The sequence below is a fragment of the Clytia hemisphaerica genome, unplaced genomic scaffold, assembly GCF_902728285.1.
Source record: "Clytia hemisphaerica strain Z4C2 unplaced genomic scaffold, Clytia hemisphaerica genome assembly, whole genome shotgun sequence".
Lineage (NCBI taxonomy): Eukaryota > Metazoa > Cnidaria > Hydrozoa > Leptothecata > Clytiidae > Clytia > Clytia hemisphaerica.
This window is the reverse complement of record NW_027103379.1, coordinates 188,757-200,798: the sequence shown is the minus strand read 5'-3', so window position 1 is coordinate 200,798 and position 12,042 is coordinate 188,757.

Sequence of the window (12,042 nt, the reverse complement as noted above, 5' to 3'; positions counted from 1 at the left end):
GTGATTGGTGGCAAATGCAAGGGGTCGAAAACAAAAGTGATGTAATAGTGCTGAATACCCCACGCAATTGAACCGGGTTTGAAATATTTTGCTTCATTTTGAAGAACTGCATAGATGAAATTTTTTTCCCATGGGTCAATTTTTTCTTCGAAGATTGAAGAAACTTTTAACAAAAAAATAAAGTTCCCAGTTTTCTTCCTTTTTTCCCATTTTCAGTTTGAAGTTCATTTTTATTCATTTTCACGCTTTTAGCCTGAGACGTCCTATCTCATTTACACTGGGTGACGAATACCCCATGCAAATGCTCACCCCGTTCATTTGCCAGGATGTGCCTGACTGGATATTGTCTTTATAAATTTTCTGATAAATTATCTGATAATTTTCTCATTCTATTTATATTACTCAAAATAAAGTTTGGTTATTTTGAGTGCATTTTATCCGACCATCAATCAACATCAATCGACTTTAATTTTCAAAATTACAGGAGTTTTTTAATGGTAAAAACTGGCTCTTAAGCTAACTTAACATTTCAGGTAGCACTTTTCTAAAATTCAATCCACTAATTCCTTCAATAGTTATAAAGCTTTTTAAGTAAAATTTTCCTTTTGAAAATAAAAAAACATATAAAAAGAGATATTGACACTTTAAATACAAAAATTCTTGAGACTGCTTGAGAAAATTGTAAACAAATACTACCGAAATCACTGAAAACCAGCCATGTTTTAAATGGAAATAACTTTCAAAGGTACTTTAATAATCTTTTATAAGTTAAAACTTATTAAACAATTTAAGTGATGAGCAGTCCTCAAATTCATTGTGGAAATGACGCTGTTTGTAACAATCTTTGTGATTGATATTTGTTGATGATGTGTTCAAACTGTAGAAATAAATAATAAAGGTATATGAGTATTGTGTTCATAAAAAAAAAGTCTAAGTTCAAATTGAAATTGTCTGAATTCGATGAAAAGAGTATAAGTCTGATTGAAAAAGTATAAGTCTGATTGAAAAAGTATAAGTCTGATTGAAAAAGTTAAGTTCTTATTAAATGAAAATAAAGGCAGTGAAGTCAAGTTTGAAGATATTCTTTATTAGAAAAACAGTTAAAAGCAGTCAAAACGCAATTTACCTTACCTCCTGAGTTTGTCTTTGTTATGCTAAAATATAACAAACCTTTGTCATGCTGTCTAATTACAAAAACCTCCAATCACTACTTCTCCGCCATCTTGTTTCATTTTAAATTTTTTTTTTTTTTTTTGTTTTTTTGTTTTTTTGCGGAACGACCGTTTTGAGGGCGCGAAGCGCCCGAAAGGGAGTGTAGCATCCTTTCTCTAGATCTGGGCGTGTGGCGTAAAAAATTTGTATATGCACGAAATTTTCAAAAAAAATCGTAGGGTGACATATCGACTTTGCTTCGTGTTGGATGGGATCAATTTTCTGTAGCACTATTAAAAGTATCTGTTTTGTAAAAATATTTATTGCAATAGTATATGATTGATATCAAAAGTATTATAAAGTAAGACTTTTGATTAAAATTGCAACTTTTGTACAAATAATAGTAATAGTACCAAAACTTTATCTCCTTTGCTTTTTTCCCGCTTCTTCCAGATGTCTGGGCCCAGTCTTTTTTTCTGCGTTTCATTTTCAAAACAACAAAGATGGCCCTGAAAAGGAAAACGTAAGATACAAACCTCCGAGATGTGATCCTTATCTCTGATCCCGTCTTTCTCTTTTCTGACTGTCTGAGTATCTGAGTTTCTCATTTCTGACTGAGTTTTCATACCTGTCAATCATTTGACCATCAATTTCGACCAGTCTAATTTTCGCACCGAGTGGGATTCGAACCACCACCAAAGAAAGACCTTCAGATTCGGAAGCCAGCGCTCTATCCCTTGAGCCATCGCCGCACAGCAAAATCACGCAATTCATAACATTTTATATGAAACTGGCAAAATACGGGGGTAATGTTATTATAATATGGGTAAAAGTACCCCTTTTTTAAACCTGACTGAAATTCGAGCCGTTACTAGCAACCCTGCGGGGCCCAAGGCGCCGAGTATGCACCCGGCACAGTGACAAGCCGTTACTAGCAACCCTGACCTAAACAATCCCAAACAGCAAAACCCCCGGAAAATTTGAAATGTCGGAATGAGCAATAGCCGATCACATTTTGGAGGTTTGTCTTTTATGTTTTCCCCCTGAAAACCAACGAATCTCTTCGGTTTTTGAGGTGCATGCATTAACTTTTGGACTGATTATGGCCCATTGAAAGGTAAATCTTCATTTTTTTTCACCTTTATAGTTTCAACTACCTTTGGAATGTTACATTAGTACATTTTCTTTGTGTTGACTTTTTTGTATTAAATTGGATTTCATCTCACAAAACAAAATGTTTTTGTGTTTCATGGATATCATATGGCCATGTTTTCTTTCCACAGCCTTATTTTTATTCATATGGGTCGTGTGTTTATTTCATTTTACTCTAACTATAATTATTTTCATCTCTTCTGTCTTCAGGCTCAGGGTTCAGGTGAAGGAGCTTGATTGATGTGATGCTGATGGGTGACTTTTAACGCTACCGATCGGCCGACTGGCTGAATCAGCAGTGTTTCAGAGTTTTGGTGGGTGAACGTGCACAACAAAGAAGCAGCATAAAACCAAAATATACATAGCATTATGACTGTATGAACAGATTGTGATTGATGGAGAATAATAAAATGGTCCTGCTGAATATAAATTGTGCCAGTTCCATGTTATTCCGTGCAATGTTTACGAGACAAAAGAGAAGACTGTACTGGAAAGCAGAATCAAAATGATAATTACTAGTTGCTATTTTCGTCATTGAGGATTTCTTCAATATTTATTCGATAATGGAATCATTTTGATTTGGCTTGATTGATTGTTGATTCCCGCTTGCTGACTCTCGAGAGATTTTTGTTTAACATTGGAGCTTGATCATCATCAATTAGAATAATGCCGATTTATATTTGTACGATAAAGTGATAACAAAAGCATGATTGATGACTTTAGCCCAAAAGCCAACTTAAATGATAAAAGTACCTATATGTTACTTTTGATGCTAGCTCGAATATATTTTCAAACAAGATATCTTTCACAAAAAAGTGTTTTTTACTGGCGAATCAACTTATATTTTCATAAACTCTTTGACGTGAGATTGTAGATAACGCTTGTTATTATTACCGCCTAATAAATAGTATAATGGCATTACTTTAATATACTTATATGAATTATAGAAGTTTTTGAATTTTATTCTGCAAGGAAAGGTTCTTGAAAAAATTAGTTTGGACTGGTTTGGATTGATTTTATAAATGAAACATTGGGAACATCTTTTTGCCGAACACACAATATTGCAAAAATAGACTCACAAAAAGACAAAATTTCATCACGCAAAAAATCTCACTAGTCTTGATAAGTTACTGGAAATTATTGCTAGGCTGCTGATTCCTTTATGGAAAATTGATACTACATTTGAAGTGAATGATATCATAAAGAGGTAGCACATTTTGAGAGATTGTATACTAGATTCTAATGGCTGAAAAGCTCAAGATCATCGTTCAAACTACGCACTATTTTCTTTTAAATTTTGAAGGGAAATGTATAATATAATTTTTGAATTGTTGATAAATTTGTCTTTGTAAAAGTTTTATAGAGAGCTAAGTAATTGTTTCAAAAACTCACAAAAAGATGGGATAAAAGTCTTTCAATTTATTCAGATAAACTACCAGCCTAAAGCCTAATGTAATATCTTTGTTGTTGGTCATTCAGCCATTGTACAAGAAACATGTGTGTTCTTTTTTGTCACTTGCACTATTTTTTATAAGAACCAGTAAATTTTTTTAAAGGTTTGGCTGTCCTTTTTTGCACTTTGAGCCTGAAATTGTTTTTGAATTGCTCAAAACCCGGCGTATTTAATTTTTGAGCCTCGTATTGTTCTTATAAAATTCTTATAAAAAAGAAAGAGTTGAGTTGGAAAACATTATCAATAAAAGTTTGACTTCTATATATTAATAGCGGTGCTTTGTGTGTCTGTGTGTCACCACTTTCGTTTTCGCTTTGTTTGTGTTTTAAAATTATGACTTTTAGTCTCTTGCTCCACAAATTTGTTCTATTGGATTCGCGCCATTTGCAAAAGACGGGGCACATTAGACTTTATTGAGCCTTTGTTTTGATATTTAAGGCCCATCTACATTTAGTAATTTTAATTTTTGCCCAGCTTTGCCCGATCCGGTTTTTCTCTTTTCTTTTATGTTTGAAATGTTTTCGAATGTATTTAACGATCGTATTTATTAATGACATTCGAATTCTTTTCAAAACAAAACAAGTTTCTTTTATAGAAAAGAACATTTCAAATGTAAATCAAAACATAAAAATTAAAAAGTTTGTCGAACATTAACAGCATTCAAAGGGCGATAAAAAGCAAGAGAAGAAATTAGTCCATCTCTTTCTTCATCTAAAAACATTCAAGTGGTTGATACTGTTAAGAACTGTGTACGTCATTTTACATGTTTAAATTCGAAAAGTTATGACAAGGGTTTAAAAAAAGCAATTTAGAATTGACTTATTTATCTTTTTAAGTCTGATAAAAACAAAGTTGCACTATTCTTTGTGGCTTTTCCGCTTTTTCCTGAAGAATTGTCATTTCTACATTTCGCTCCTCTTTACCATGACTATTTCTCAAATTGTCGAAAACTGGACGGCGTCGACGGCGTATTTAATGCGAGCGAAGCGAGAAAAATATCTCCGGGGGAGGGTTCAGAAGCAGCCAACGAGCCCATTTCCCCCGAAATATCTTTCCCTTTTCCAGGAGAGAGCGTTTTTTGAAAAATGGGGAAACAGATCCGATTTTCTAGGAAAGACCTTTTCCTTAAAGCTATCTGTTGCCCCGCTCCAGCTGATGACGTCATCAGAGAGAAACAGATCAATATTTCTAGGAGAGGACATAATAAATTGGGAACAGATATCTGTTTCTTAAAAAGATGATATTGCATTGGAAACAGATTGAACTTTCTGGGGGAAAACAGATATCAATCACAAAAAGCAAAGGAAACAGATGAAAATTTCCAGGAGAGGGAAACAGATATCCTATTATGGGTATTATTCCTTATAAAAGCTTGGGAAAACATATAACAATTTTAATTTTGAAAATTGTGAAAACAGATCAAATTTTCCAGGGAAGATACTACTTTGAGATTAAAAATTTAGGTTTTGAGGAGAAACAGATCTTCATTTCTAGGAATAAGATTTTTGAAACTTTTGGCCAACAGATCAAATTTTCCAGGAAGGCTATGCCTGGGAAACAGATGTTAAAAAAAAGGACCTCGCTGGATGCTTTCGAGGGATCGTTTTTTTAAGCCAGCTTCAACATCCAAAGGACTTTTAGTGCGTTCAGCTACAGTTTAACCGGCGTGCGACGCCGGGTACCGGCTAGTATAGAAATAATTTGTTAGTGTCGAAATTTCTTCGCTTTGCGAAAACGGAACGGTCGTTCCGCAACCCCTTTTATGTTGATTTTTTTGAAAGAAAATATATATATTCTGATTAGGAACTTTTCACCATAAAATAAAGGGGTGAAAACCGTTAAAGCTTTCCAAAACTTCCTGTTGTAAAGATTAGAAAAACAAAAAAACACAAGCTTCTAAGCATTGAAAAATAATATTCACTTTAAATGCCGTGTTTTAAAATTCCTTAGCTACATTATATGTACGGAAAAGGTTTTCTCCAGGTTTTTTCAATCCCGGGATTAAACTACGAGGGCGGTTCCGCCCGCTTATTTTTCTTTCGGCGTTGAGCCCTGGGGATACTTAACAATAAAAGAGATTTTAAGATTAGTGTTGAAAAGCATATTTTTTCGATAAATTTAGGCGATACTCAACAAAAAATAAGGTGGCTTTAAACAAATCTTTGACAAATTGGCGTTTCTTTCTGTTCTAATATATGCAAATCACGTCGAAAAAAAATATATTTCCACATCTACTTTCACTTTCGCTTTCGTGTTATATACTCGATTCCAATTGGATGAATACCGCTCGCTAACAAATTCTGATTGGCTGTGGGTCTTTAGCTTCGGGATTCTGATTGGATCATTTCCCGCGTCACGGTTGAATTTTGATTGGTTGAAAGTTTCTGAGCGTGAATTCTGATTGGATGAATACCTGAAAAGTAAACAATAGTATGTAAGTATTTTGCTTATCAAAACCTAAAGAATTCCAGGGGGTTTTATTTACTTTGCATGACGATAATTAAGCCTACAAAACACAGAGAAAAAAACCCAACATAGAACAGGTGTATTTTGTAATGTAGAATATGATAGCGTGAATCTTTTTGAAATTCTATGTCAGGATTTTTTCTCAATGCCCTGTAACTATGCCCGGGGTACCCGTTGCTAAGACCTTATGTTAAAAGCGAAAGCGATTACGGCAAAAAGTAGCAATTTTCGTAATACCTCAAATATTGATACTTGACTGTACTGAAAAGCTTACATGAAATACTGAATCTATGAATCATGTCAAGGCAAGGCCCTAATCTATCAGTGTACTGAAAGAACAAACAAAATGGCTGCCTGAAAGTAAAAACAAGATGGCTGCCAAAGAAGAAGAACAAAAAATGAAACCTACCAGGTAGTCAATATAAAAATGCTGTGAATGAATTTACTATGATTGACTTGAGGTTGAGGTTTATCATTGACACATTGAATTGCTTTTATTAAAGTTAGAGCCTTATGAGTTATGATGCCATTATGGTCAGTCAGCATGACATGACACAAAAATTGTAGCTCTGAAGTGAGGCCTTAAAGAGACTGAGTTCACACTGTGACATGATACTGAAACGAGGCCATGGAAACCAAGTGTGCCTAAAACATACTAAAATAAATAAATGAATAAATATAGCCTAGTCTAGCTTAGCCTAGCCTAATGGCACACAAATGAGATATGAATATATAATAATAAACACTATTTCCAAGGTGCAGCAAATGTTTTGTTTGATTATTTATAAATTAAATTTGTATTGAAAAGATTGTATTGAAAAATAGGGACTTCGTATGTGCGTGCAGCCTCTTAGGGGGGGGGGTTTCACTTTTACGGTACGACGGTATTGGGCCTTTTTACCACCGGTAAATCGGTATTACGAAAAAAAAACGACGGGATTACGGTATTTCATTTTCTACCGGTATCGGTAAATTGCCTGTTTTTTTGTCGGTATTTCGATATTTTTATCAATAAAAAACGGTATTTCGGTATAAAACTATTTACCTTTTAGTTTCTTCACGAGTTTCATGCAGAAAATTGTTCAAAAAAGATAAGTCTATTCCACCATTTAACCAGTAAAATTTTCTTGCTCGCTTCGCTCGCACAATCTTGGATGTCCTATTGACTTATTGTCATGGTGAGGTTATTCAAAATAAGCAAAACTTTACGATATCTACCTAAACAAATATTTTCGTTATTTTTCTGCAGGCGCATTTTTTTAATGACAACTTTTGTGATGCAAATACTGCATCCAACGAATGAGTCTAGATAAAATTTTCTCCGTCAGCACTAAATGATATGGTCGCCTCTCCGTATTCACTTATATTGCTACTACAGTACAATACACTGATACTGTAGTAACTTAGAGACAGTAGAGGCGGTATTTACTCCTTCAATAATTAGTAAAAGTAGGTAGTTCTAAAACATCTTGTGCAGCATCGAACGATTAAAAAATAATTCACATCATGAGGCACATGATGCGTTTTCAGGCAATCTAGGCATTCTAAATTTTAAATTTTAAATTTTTTCTTGGGCGAAACTCTTGGAACGCCGCACCGGGTACGGCAGGTAAGTCGCTCGCCGTACCATATTTTTGCCAACAAATGGTCAGTGTTAAATAAAATCAAACATTGTGAAGGCATACTTGGATAACAATAGCGTATTAAGGCCGTTTTTCAATAACAAAGGAGAGCGAAAATTGTCGAAAAATTTTCGCGCTCGCTTCGCTCGCGTTCTTATTTCCCATTTATTTTCTTTCCTCCCATAGAGAGGGGTTAAACTTTAGAATCGCGTCCTCTAGTTGCACCACAACACTACCTCTATGAAGCCTGTGTTGAAGTCTACGGCTTCTCAGACCATGATTGGCCCCAAACCTCGATTTTAAATTAATTCTCAATATAAAAGACATCTTACGGGTCTGCGAGGAAGAAACTATTGGGGGAAAGGCTTAATTTTGCATTTGCCTCCAGTAACAAGCAAGTAACTTTGGCACGGCAGACCTAAAATATTGCTTTATGAAAGCTCAAATAGCTGTAAAAGAGGCCTTAAAAATTCGACGATATCGAGAATAAGGTCACAAAACAAGCAAAAAACTTTATATATTGGCGAAAATCTTTGGTATAAGAATAGGTCAATCTGTTTAAAAGAGACCATAAAAAGGTTAAATTTAGCCCAATAAGGTCACAATCGTTTAACCAAAGATGTAAAAGCAAAATTGGTGCGTGAACGTGAAAATGGTTTTTTTCGCGCGTGAATACGTGAATTGGCAAAAATCTGTGCGTGAATACCTGAATTGAGGGTTGACTGGGGGGGCCTCATAAAGTACAAGACTTGTTTGTATAGTTTCTAATTTGTTACTACACAATAGATTTGATAACTGAAAATTCATTATTTTCGAAAAAAAACATAAATATAATATCGGTATCGGTATTAGGCTTCCTTCACCGACGGTATTACGGTATTTGACCCAAAATTTTGTCAGTATGACGGTATTTAAGACCCCTGAAACCCCCCCTTAGCACATAGAGTTTGTGCCTGTGTTTTTGTGATAAATAAGGACAGGGAAACCAGGCCGGCTAAGTGTGCAAATTATTTTATTCACATGACTTGAAGCATAATAAAGTTGTGAAATTTTAATGATGGACACGAGATTTTCTTCTACTTTTGACTTGTTATAAAATCTCTTTTTTTTTCTTTCTATTTGGTTGAGTTGCAGGAGGCTTTAAAGGCCTATTCTCGCAACTATAGACGCTTACTAATTAGCATTCCGTCAGCACCTTGAACAGTCAGGGACAAGTGTGCCTAAAACATACTAAAATAAATAAATGAATAAATATAGCCTAGTCTAGCTTAGCCTAGCCTAATGGCACACAAATGAGATATGAATATATAATAATAAACACTATTTCCAAGGTGCAGCAAATGTTTTGTTTGATTATTTATAAATTAAATTTGTATTGAAAAGATTGTATTGAAAAATAGGGACTTCGTATGTGCGTGCAGCCTCTTAGGGGGGGGGGTTTCACTTTTACGGTACGACGGTATTGGGCCTTTTTACCACCGGTAAATCGGTATTACGAAAAAAAAACGACGGATTACGGTATTTCATTTTCTACCGGTATCGGTAAATTGCCTGTTTTTTTGTCGGTATTTCGATATTTTTATCAATAAAAAACGGTAGTTCGGTATAAAACTATTTACCTTTTAGTTTCTTCACGAGTTTCATGCAGAAAATTGTTCAAAAAAGATAAGTCTATTCCACCATTTAACCAGTAAAATTTTCTTGCTCGCTTCGCTCGCACAATCTTGGATGTCCTATTGACTTATTGTCATGGTGAGGTTATTCAAAATTAGCAAAACTTTACGATATCTACCTAAACAAATATTTTCGTTATTTTTCTGCAGGCGCATTTTTTTAATGACAACTTTTGTGATGCAAATACTGCATCCAACGAATGAGTCTAGATAAAATTTTCTCCGTCAGCACTAAATGATATGGTCGCCTCTCCGTATTCACTTATATTGCTACTACAGTACAATACACTGATACTGTAGTAACTTAGAGACAGTAGAGGCGGTATTTACTCCTTCAATAATTAGTAAAAGTAGGTAGTTCTAAAAACATCTTGTGCAGCATCGAACGATTAAAAAATAATTCACATCATGAGGCACATGATGCGTTTTCAGGCAATCTAGGCATTCTAAATTTTAAATTTTAAATTTTTTCTTGGGCGAAACTCTTGGAACGCCGCACCGGGTACGGCAGGTAAGTCGCTCGCCGTACCATATTTTTGCCAACAAATGGTCAGTGTTAAATAAAATCAAACATTGTGAAGGCATACTTGGATAACAATAGCGTATTAAGGCCGTTTTTCAATAACAAAGGAGAGCGAAAATTGTCGAAAAATTTTCGCGCTCGCTTCGCTCGCGTTCTTATTTCCCATTTATTTTCTTTCCTCCCATAGAGAGGGGTTAAACTTTAGAATCGCGTCCTCTAGTTGCACCACAACACTACCTCTATGAAGCCTGTGTTGAAGTCTACGGCTTCTCAGACCATGATTGGCCCCAAACCTCGATTTTAAATTAATTCTCAATATAAAAGACATCTTACGGGTCTGCGAGGAAGAAACTATTGGGGGAAAGGCTTAATTTTGCATTTGCCTCCAGTAACAAGCAAGTAACTTTGGCACGGCAGACCTAAAATATTGCTTTATGAAAGCTCAAATAGCTGTAAAAGAGGCCTTAAAAATTCGACGATATCGAGAATAAGGTCACAAAACAAGCAAAAAACTTTATATATTGGCGAAAATCTTTGGTATAAGAATAGGTCAATCTGTTTAAAAGAGACCATAAAAATGTTAAATTTAGCCCAATAAGGTCACAATCGTTTAACCAAAGATGTAAAAGCAAAATTGGTGCGTGAACGTGAAAATGGTTTTTTTCGCGCGTGAATACGTGAATTGGCAAAAATCTGTGCGTGAATACCTGAATTGAGGGTTGACTGGGGGGGCCTCATAAAGTACAAGACTTGTTTGTATAGTTTCTAATTTGTTACTACACAATAGATTTGATAACTGAAAATTCATTATTTTCGAAAAAAAACATAAATATAATATCGGTATCGGTATTAGGCTTCCTTCACCGACGGTATTACGGTATTTGACCCAAAATTTTGTCAGTATGACGGTATTTAAGACCCCTGAAACCCCCCCTCTTAGCACATAGAGTTTGTGCCTGTGTTTTTGTGATAAATAAGGACAGGGAAACCAGGCCGGCTAAGTGTGCAAATTATTTTATTCACATGACTTGAAGCATAATAAAGTTGTGAAATTTTAATGATGGACACGAGATTTTCTTCTACTTTTGACTTGTTATAAAATCTCTTTTTTTTTCTTTCTATTTGGTTGAGTTGCAGGAGGCTTTAAAGGCCTATTCTCGCAACTATAGACGCTTACTAATTAGCATTCCGTCAGCACCTTGAACAGTCAGGGACAGTCTCCTTATTAGGAGACGCCTCCTGATTAGGAGACCCGTCTCCTAATCAGGAGGTTCACGTCTCCTAATCAGGAGACGGGTGTAATTATCTCGTGAACGAGCAAACTGCGCATGATTTGATTGCTCCCAATGGAAAGAGCACAAAAAATTGATTCCATATGGTGATTTTTAGAAAAATCCACCGGTGGAATCAATCACAATTCTAATAATCCATAAGAACCAATCAGAAGTAAGAATCTGTCTTCTGAACAAAAGCGTCTCAAAAAGAAAAATGGCGGACATGAAAAAAATCAAGAGGGGCTTCCTTGTAGTGCTTTATATTAGGATTGTGATCGATTGCACCGAGAAATTTTGATAATTTTTTTAAAACTTTACCAATTCGAGGCTGCTCTTTCCATTAAAACTAGTTTCAAAATGCGCGGAAAAGCCTAAAGCCCTTAAAATTGAGATCAAAGTTTTATGTCTCCTAATTAGGAGACGGGTCTCCTGATCAAGCGACCCCAAGCGACCTACATGTCTCCTAATCAGGAGACGTCTCCTAATCAGGAGACGTCTCCTAATCAGGAGGCGTCTCCTAATAAGGCGACTGTCCCTGACTGTTGAACTGACTACCCAATTCCCCTCACATGGCATGGGTTGACCCGTGCGAAGGAACGTTCACTTGCCAAGTGAACTGCCGTGAGTGGGAATCGAACCCTGGCCTCCTGCATAGAAGCCAAGGACAACTACCACTATACCACGGCACCACATAATGATTTTAGAGATACAAAAGAAACTACCCGAA